Source organism: Dipodomys merriami, unplaced genomic scaffold, assembly GCF_024711535.1.
Source record: "Dipodomys merriami isolate MVZ:Mamm:240054 unplaced genomic scaffold, mDipMer1.0.p SCAF_97, whole genome shotgun sequence".
In the NCBI taxonomy this organism is placed as follows: Eukaryota; Metazoa; Chordata; class Mammalia; order Rodentia; family Heteromyidae; genus Dipodomys; species Dipodomys merriami.
The window spans coordinates 2,240,764-2,248,130 of record NW_027206590.1 but is presented as its reverse complement, the minus strand read 5'-3'; positions in this window follow the sequence as shown (position 1 = coordinate 2,248,130).

The window sequence follows — 7,367 nt, the reverse complement described above, 5'->3', positions numbered from 1 at the left end:
GAGTTTTAAGTTCCAGGCCCAAACTCCTGGAGTCCCGAGGCCAGAGAAAGAGGATTAAGTTAACCGGACAGCGAAACATGGCCGGGTTAGGGGCGGGAGACGGGGGAGGAAGGGGAATAATGGGCCAGATCAAAGTTCAACTCATCTTCACTACCCAGACATTTGCTTTAGGTTTAAACAGAGGAAGAAGAGCTGGGTGCAAAGGGAAAGGCATGCACAATCACGAGCCTCAGCCTGTGCTTCCGTGGTCGTAGGTGGTGGCCACAGCTATTCTGGGCGTCCATTGTCCCAAGATGGGTCAGGTAGGACTCTGCTACCTCCTCAGTGCCACCTGGCAAATGGTTTGTCCTGCAGAGGCCCTGCTGGTCTTTGTGAGGAAAAACCAAGGGCTCAGAGACCTCAACAGATCAGACCAGATTTGAATCATCTTTTGCAGGGGTCACGGAGCAGATGGGGAGACACAAGGAGCACAGGGGGAAGAGGGGTCAGGGGTCCAAAGTATAGCAGCCTGAGGAAGTTTTAGGTGCAGATGGTCTTACCAGAGTTAATGTGCACTTTTAGAAGGGGCAGGGGGGAGGTTTTGCCGAGAACTGGCCCCAGATGGGTGGGTGTCAGTGGACCAGGAAGGCAACATTGGGTTATGAGAGCAATGCAGTTTCCCACCAGTCATTCTTTCCCAGGGGAGGGGGACGTAATTTATGTTATAAAGATGCTATTGAACCAATCCTGTCTGTCCTGGATTCCCAGGTGGCTGAGGTAAAGGTCTCAGAGCAAAGACAGACACAGAATGGACAGAGAGAGGAGCAGCTTTTCTCCTGTGTTTAGTTAATTTGTGGGCCCAAGCAAGGAGTCTGCTTTTTAGGCAAACGCTGTTTTCAAGGGTTTGTTATATTGCTACTTAATGGCACCCAAAGTTGCTTGGCTCTTTGTTAAAGCAGAAAGCATTTGTTGTCTCACAGGGTCATTCTGTAGATAAGGATTTTGGGTCTTCTGCAGTTTCATATGTAGCCAGGACTTCATTCCTGACTGTCAGAAGATTTGCTTCCAAGATAGCTTATTCATATAATTAATGGCAAGAGGCCATTGGTTTGTTTTGGGGGTTTTTTTTGGGGGGGGTGTACAGTCGTGGGGCCTGAACTCTGGGCCTGGGCGCTGTCCCTCAGCTCTTCAGCTCAAGGCTAGCGCTCTACCACTTGAGCCACAGTGCCACTTCCAGCTTTTTTTCTTTTTGCTTATGTGGTGCTGAGGAATTGAATCCAGGGCCTCATGCATGCAAGGCAAGTGCTCTACCACTGAGCCACCTTCTCAGCCCCGAGGCCATTGGTTTTTATGACTGTTTTTGTGTCTCTATAATATGGCAAGCAGCTGGCTTCCCTCAAAGCAATGGCCAGAGAGAAATCATGGATAAATCCACAATGTCTTTTATGATGTGGCCTTAGAAGCCACATACATTGCTTCTGCCATATTTGATTGGTTCCAAATCAGCCTTTTAATATGGAAAATAAGCTGTAAAACATAAATATCAATAGAGTCGATTTCTATGAGACTGATTTTATTAAGTTTCATCCCGGTGGGATGTGGTTAAAAGAGATGAGTAAAGTTCCTCCAGTAGGTGGCAGCACTTGTCCACGTCTTGTCCTTTATTCCTCAAACTTGTATTGCCTACTTTGCAACTGAATGCTGGAGACTCAAAAGACCAGAAAGAGATGTTCTTGCCTGTGTATAATTTATTGTTGAATAAATCGACCCTGGTAGTTGTAGAGCATCAAAAGTGTCATTGATGGTTGAGGTAAGGGGGGAAGAGGGGCCCTGTGCCAGGGAGATCCTTATGTAGTGAGAAATACAGGATGGAAGAAGGGTGGAGGACCAGAGTGAGTCCAGGCAACCATAGGGAAAGGCAGTGTGGGTAAGTCCAAGATAAAGAGCCCTGGACTAAGCAAAGGGTTTGGAACATACATATGGTAGAGTGTAAGAGAAGCCACTACTAAGTTGAAAACAGTTTTCTACTACCAGAGTTCTTATTTCTGTTCCACAAAAGCTGACTCTCCAAGAATAAAGCTCTGAACCATGCTAAAAACCTAGCCTGTTTAGGAAACTACCCTGAACAGAATTTCTGCTGAAGGAAATTGCTATAACCATTGCCAGAGACCACTGAGGAATGACTGCCACTACCTTGACTGCCCTCAAATGCCACGTTGTTTTTTTGGCTTCTTGCAAAATATCAGAATTTAAGAGTCTGTTTTTGTACCCACACTAAATCAAAGGCTTATAGGAGAGTATCTGACTGAGGGAGACTGGTTCTTATACCTGAGTCCTGGCTACAAAAGAGACTAGAAATCTGAGCTGAATTCCTTCCTTTGAGAGAGACTTATAAAACAGGAATTTTTCCCAAATATAGGGGAAGACTATTTAAAAAACAATAGAAAGTTACAAATCTAACAGACATATACTATTGAAGCCACGCTTAGATCGGAAATAAGAATATATCTCTGGTGAGAGTATGGTGGTGGTGTGGGGTCCAAGAATGAGTCCACTAAAGTGGATTTAGGATTTGAAGAAGTTTGTTGAGGTGTGGCAGAAGCTGACCCATCAGGGACTCAGTGTAGACTCAGGAGCTAACACTGACTCCAAGCATGGACACAAGCTAGATTTATAAAGGCAAAAATCACAAGCAGGTTCAAGCTGCAAAATTCCAGTAATATGATAACATCAACTTTTTTGAAACAGGAGACTTTTACAATGGCAGTTACCTGTTACTGAATTCCTTAGTTCCCAATAAGAGGTTATTGCATTCCTCAGTTCCCAGTAAGATTCCTGAGTTCCAGTAAGAGGTTAAATTTCTGACTCAGGTTCCTTACTTGGTCTAGGGGCTTTTTTTTTATCCTAAGAGACCCTTACATTCCCCCCTTCTTTTTGTAATGGAGTCAAATCCTTGACTCTTCTTCCTGACTCAGGGAGCTGTACTGGGCCCAAAGGACCATCAGCTTGACAGTCCCAATCCTATTTTCCGATTTTTTTTTTTTTTGGTCGGTCATGGGGCTTGAACTCTGGGCCTGGGTGCTGTCCCTCAGCTCTTCAGCTCAAGGCTAGCGTTCTACCATTTGAGCCACAGCGCTTTTTCTGCTTATGTGGTGCTAAGGAATCGAACCCAGAGCCTCATGCATATAAGGCAAGCACTCTACCACTGAGCCACCTTCCCAGCCCCTCAATCCTTTTTTGTATAAATATCAAAGGGTTAACCACAGAGGGACTAATAGTAACAAGTAGAAGCAATAGTTTTATAGGGCCAGCTAGGGGTACCAGCCACCAGGCCAAAAGGCTTTGAAACCATCCTAGATCTAGGTTAGCAGATGGGTGCTGGTAGAGTCCCTTGCGCAGTTTTTCTAGAGCTTTTATGTTTTCTTCTACCAGTTCTGATTCATTTACATAGTAACAGCATTCTTCTTTTAGGAATACTCAGGTCCCCCCTTGGGCAGCTGTCAGAGAATTCCCTCTGCCAATGAGTCTACCTGGCTGCTCTAACTAAACCAGCATCTAGATTGAAGTAGGTCCATCCTTTCTGCCATACAGATAAATAGTTCTACATCAGTGCACCAATCCTGACTCTATGTGTATCATAGCTAGTTTAATTTCATACCAACTTTACTCATAAGCTCCATTTTTAAGACATATTCATACCATTTGCTACATACTTAAACTTTCTGGGGTTTGTCTTCCCTTTTCCACTCTGGGACAAACATTTTAAGACAACCCTTACTTTTCAAACCCTGTCTTATCAGAGGAAGCCATTTTTCCCCCAATTCCTTCCCAAAGCTTTCTTTACTACCCTCTTTCTTTCCTTGAGCTTCGTTGCAGCTCAAGTTTGAAACTGCCCATTTTTTTTTCCTTTGGCTTGGGGAACCAGGTTTTCTCAGAACTGCCTCAAGTCTCTGCTTGGGTGAAGAAGTTTGTTAGATTTTTAAGGCTAAGAGCAGAGCTGGATCTCATTCCTCTTACTACCTCCATTGATAAAGATATCTTCTTTGCAGTGGATAGATTCAATCACACCTTCAATAGTCCCAACCTCAAGAGTCAAAACCTTTGAATCACCTGATTCTTCATTGTAGGACTGTTTTGCACATTGTAAGATATTTAGTGGGATCTCTGGTCTTTTATCACAAAATATGAATAAAATTCATTCTCTTCCCAGTTGTAGGGACCAAAGCATGGCAGCACTGCCAAATATCCCTGGGGAGGCAAAAAAATCACTTTGAGAACCTCTAGATTAGAGACTAGCTCCTTTGGTAACAGAAGGGAAAAAGGAGGAAATGGAACAACAGAGGAAATGGGGCACTGCATTGGGCAGGAAAGGGGTACAGATGAGACCATAGGAAATGACTGCTTGGAAGCTGACTAAGGGTACAGATTCTGTGACTCTAACGAAGATCTAATATGTCTTTATCTGACCTTATCAACTTACAGATGTTGATTCTATTTTGCAATATAGTAGAATGCTGGTTTTTGTTGCTCAACTCTGGCCATTGGGTGATTTTTTTCATTAGCTCCTATATCCATTTGATATTATGGAGGATTTTTGCTCATTTATTTGCTTTGTTCTGTTGTAATTTTTTTTAGTTTTCTCTTACTTTCTGGAACTATTTTCTGGCACTAGATAAATGCTGGGATGTTTTCTGTTTAAGACTTCCCAGGTGACAGCAAAGATGTATACTATTTCTGTATTGGGATAATATTTATATAAATAATAATCCATACATCATGCTAAGCATAAGGCATGCTGATCTATCCAACACTAATCCATTACTGTGTGAGTCATGGCCTCCTCCATTGCTTATCTGTAACCTCCCAATGTAGCAATGAGAAACCTGGTTCCAATCACCCACCAACATTTATTTAATTCATTCTAGTACATGTGTAGTAGCTTTAGAATTACTAGCCCATAACGCTCTGAGAAACAACGTGATCAACGAGGACACACTGCTTGTTCGCAATTCCTATGACCTTTAGTCTTACAACCTCCACTCATTCTCAGATTTACTCAGTTCAGGACCATATTCCCCCATGTCCTACAGTTAAGTTGTTTCAAACATTTGTGACCTGGGATGGAGCAAAGAAGAGAGGAGGAGCTACTGCCAGGTGACAAAGTGTTTCTTCCAGAAGGTGAGATCACTCATCTCAAGAAAAAAAAAAAAAAAAGAATTCTAGGCAGCATTCTCTGCTTAGGAATAAACTAATGACTTGAAAACATAAATCTGTGTTCCTCACACAAATTCAGTTTGTTTCAGGCATAGGGGTTACTCTGTAACAGCATCCTTTTCTTTCCATGAGCTTCTGTATACACTGAACTATGGGTTGCCCTTTAGTAACCTTCCTGAAAAGTAAGCATAGCAGAGTGGTTAGGAGGGAGGACTCCTAAAAGCATAACACGCATGTCCTGAATGCTCGCTGTCATGCCTCGGCCGAGCCAAGTGTCTTCACCTCGTGGATTAGAGATTGTATTCATCCCCCACAGGGTCTCAGCAGGGATTTTGTAAGTTAACACTGAGATAGTGCCCAAAGCATAACATACTATATGAGTGTTAGCTCTCCTGTATCCCTGCCACTTTGCAAGGTTCTCTTTTAATACACTTCATCCATGCAAATGTTGGGAGGCAGTCAGTCAGAGTTTGGTGTGCCTTACACGGTCCCCATGTGCATCTCGTCCTACCCCCATGTCCACGTAATTCTGTCTCCTCTTGCCTCCCATAGAAAAAGGACAGTTTGACTCCCAAATTTCAAAGAGAAAGTCTGACATGCAAATAGCTATATATTTGAACTGTCAGAACTGTGGACAGTTGTCAAGTGAATGTGATGTTCTTACCAGGAGGACTGAATTTCCTTCCTGATTGGCCCAAAATTAACCTAGTTTTTAGTACTGAAAACTCCTGCACCTTGAGAAAACCAGAATAGTCATACTATCTTACCAAGAAATTGTAGATTAAGAAAAAATAATGAGATCCTTTATGTGATCAGATCCTGGGCATCTAAAATATGCTGACTAGTTGTATGTGCTCATTGAAGGCACATTCTTGTAATCCAAGCACTCAGTAGGTGGAAGGGGGAGGATCATGAATTCAAGGCCATCTTGGCTACATAGAGACACTTTCAAAAGACAGAGGGAGGGAGAGAGGGGTAAAGGAAGGGAAGAAAAAAGAAAGAAGGAAGGAAAGAAGGAAAGGGGGAAGGCGGAACGGGGGGGGGGGGGAGAAAAGGAGGGAGAGAGGGAAAAAAGAACCTTGGCCAGAACCAAGTTGGTGTGCATATAGTCTTTAAAAATCTAAAGCTATCAAGTGACCTAATAATAGATGAGTCCATACAACTTCTGTGAAGAAATATAGGGACAGAAAGTCATTAGAAACCTTCTGAAAAGGTGAAAACACTTCAAGATGCTACCTGTGGTCCTCCCCTGAATGATTAAAAAAATGCTAACTAGGTTAGCCTAATTCTTTCCTATCATATGCTTTCAGAGGGAATCTGATCTTCATCAGAAAATCCAAACAATATTCAATCCATGCAGTAGTGGAACCCTGACCTGGAGAAGGAACTGGCTTGTGATCCCAGAAAGGATCATTCTCTGCCTCCTCCAAGGTTATACTTTTTATCTGTATAGCCTTTTGGGCTAATCATCCAGCCCATGCATGCTAGACAAGTGTGTTTTGCCTTGATGACATCCTCCCCCCAGCCAATTCAACCCATCGGAAGTGGTGTGTGTGTGTGTGTGTGTGTGTGTGTGTGTGTGTGTGTGTGTGTGTGTTGCAAAGGGGTAATTATTGCACAGGTGATATTGTCTGTTCATCTGGGTAGAGATGAAGTGTTCATTCATGCCATTGGGTAATTGTAGTGAAGCAATTATGCATCACATCTTGAAACAGTCATCATATATATGTATATTTATATATATATACATCCACCAAGATGACTCAGACTTAATTACCTTGGTGCTTTAGCAGCTGAATTCAAGGTGCAGGGTGGAGAACACATCAGCTTCAAAGGCAGAGGGCAGAGAAGGAGCTCCAGAGCTGTAGACAGTTCCTATGCTTGAGGTAAGAATTACGAACAAACTTCAGGTTTCTACCACACATGGGCGTCAGACTAAGATCTCTGACTAGAGGTGGCCCAGGTCTGGTAGGACACCAGCTGTCAGGTACTCTTGAGTTACTACTGTATCTGCCTAGATCATTTCATATTTTATTTATTTATGTGTCATTTATGAATATCTGGAAACTTCCAAAGCAAGAGGTTTAGTAAAGACTGAACAGTTACAAGAAAGAGAAAAGCCAGTTGGGTCTACAGATTCAGTTTTGCTTCATGGAGCAATAATAAGAGGATGG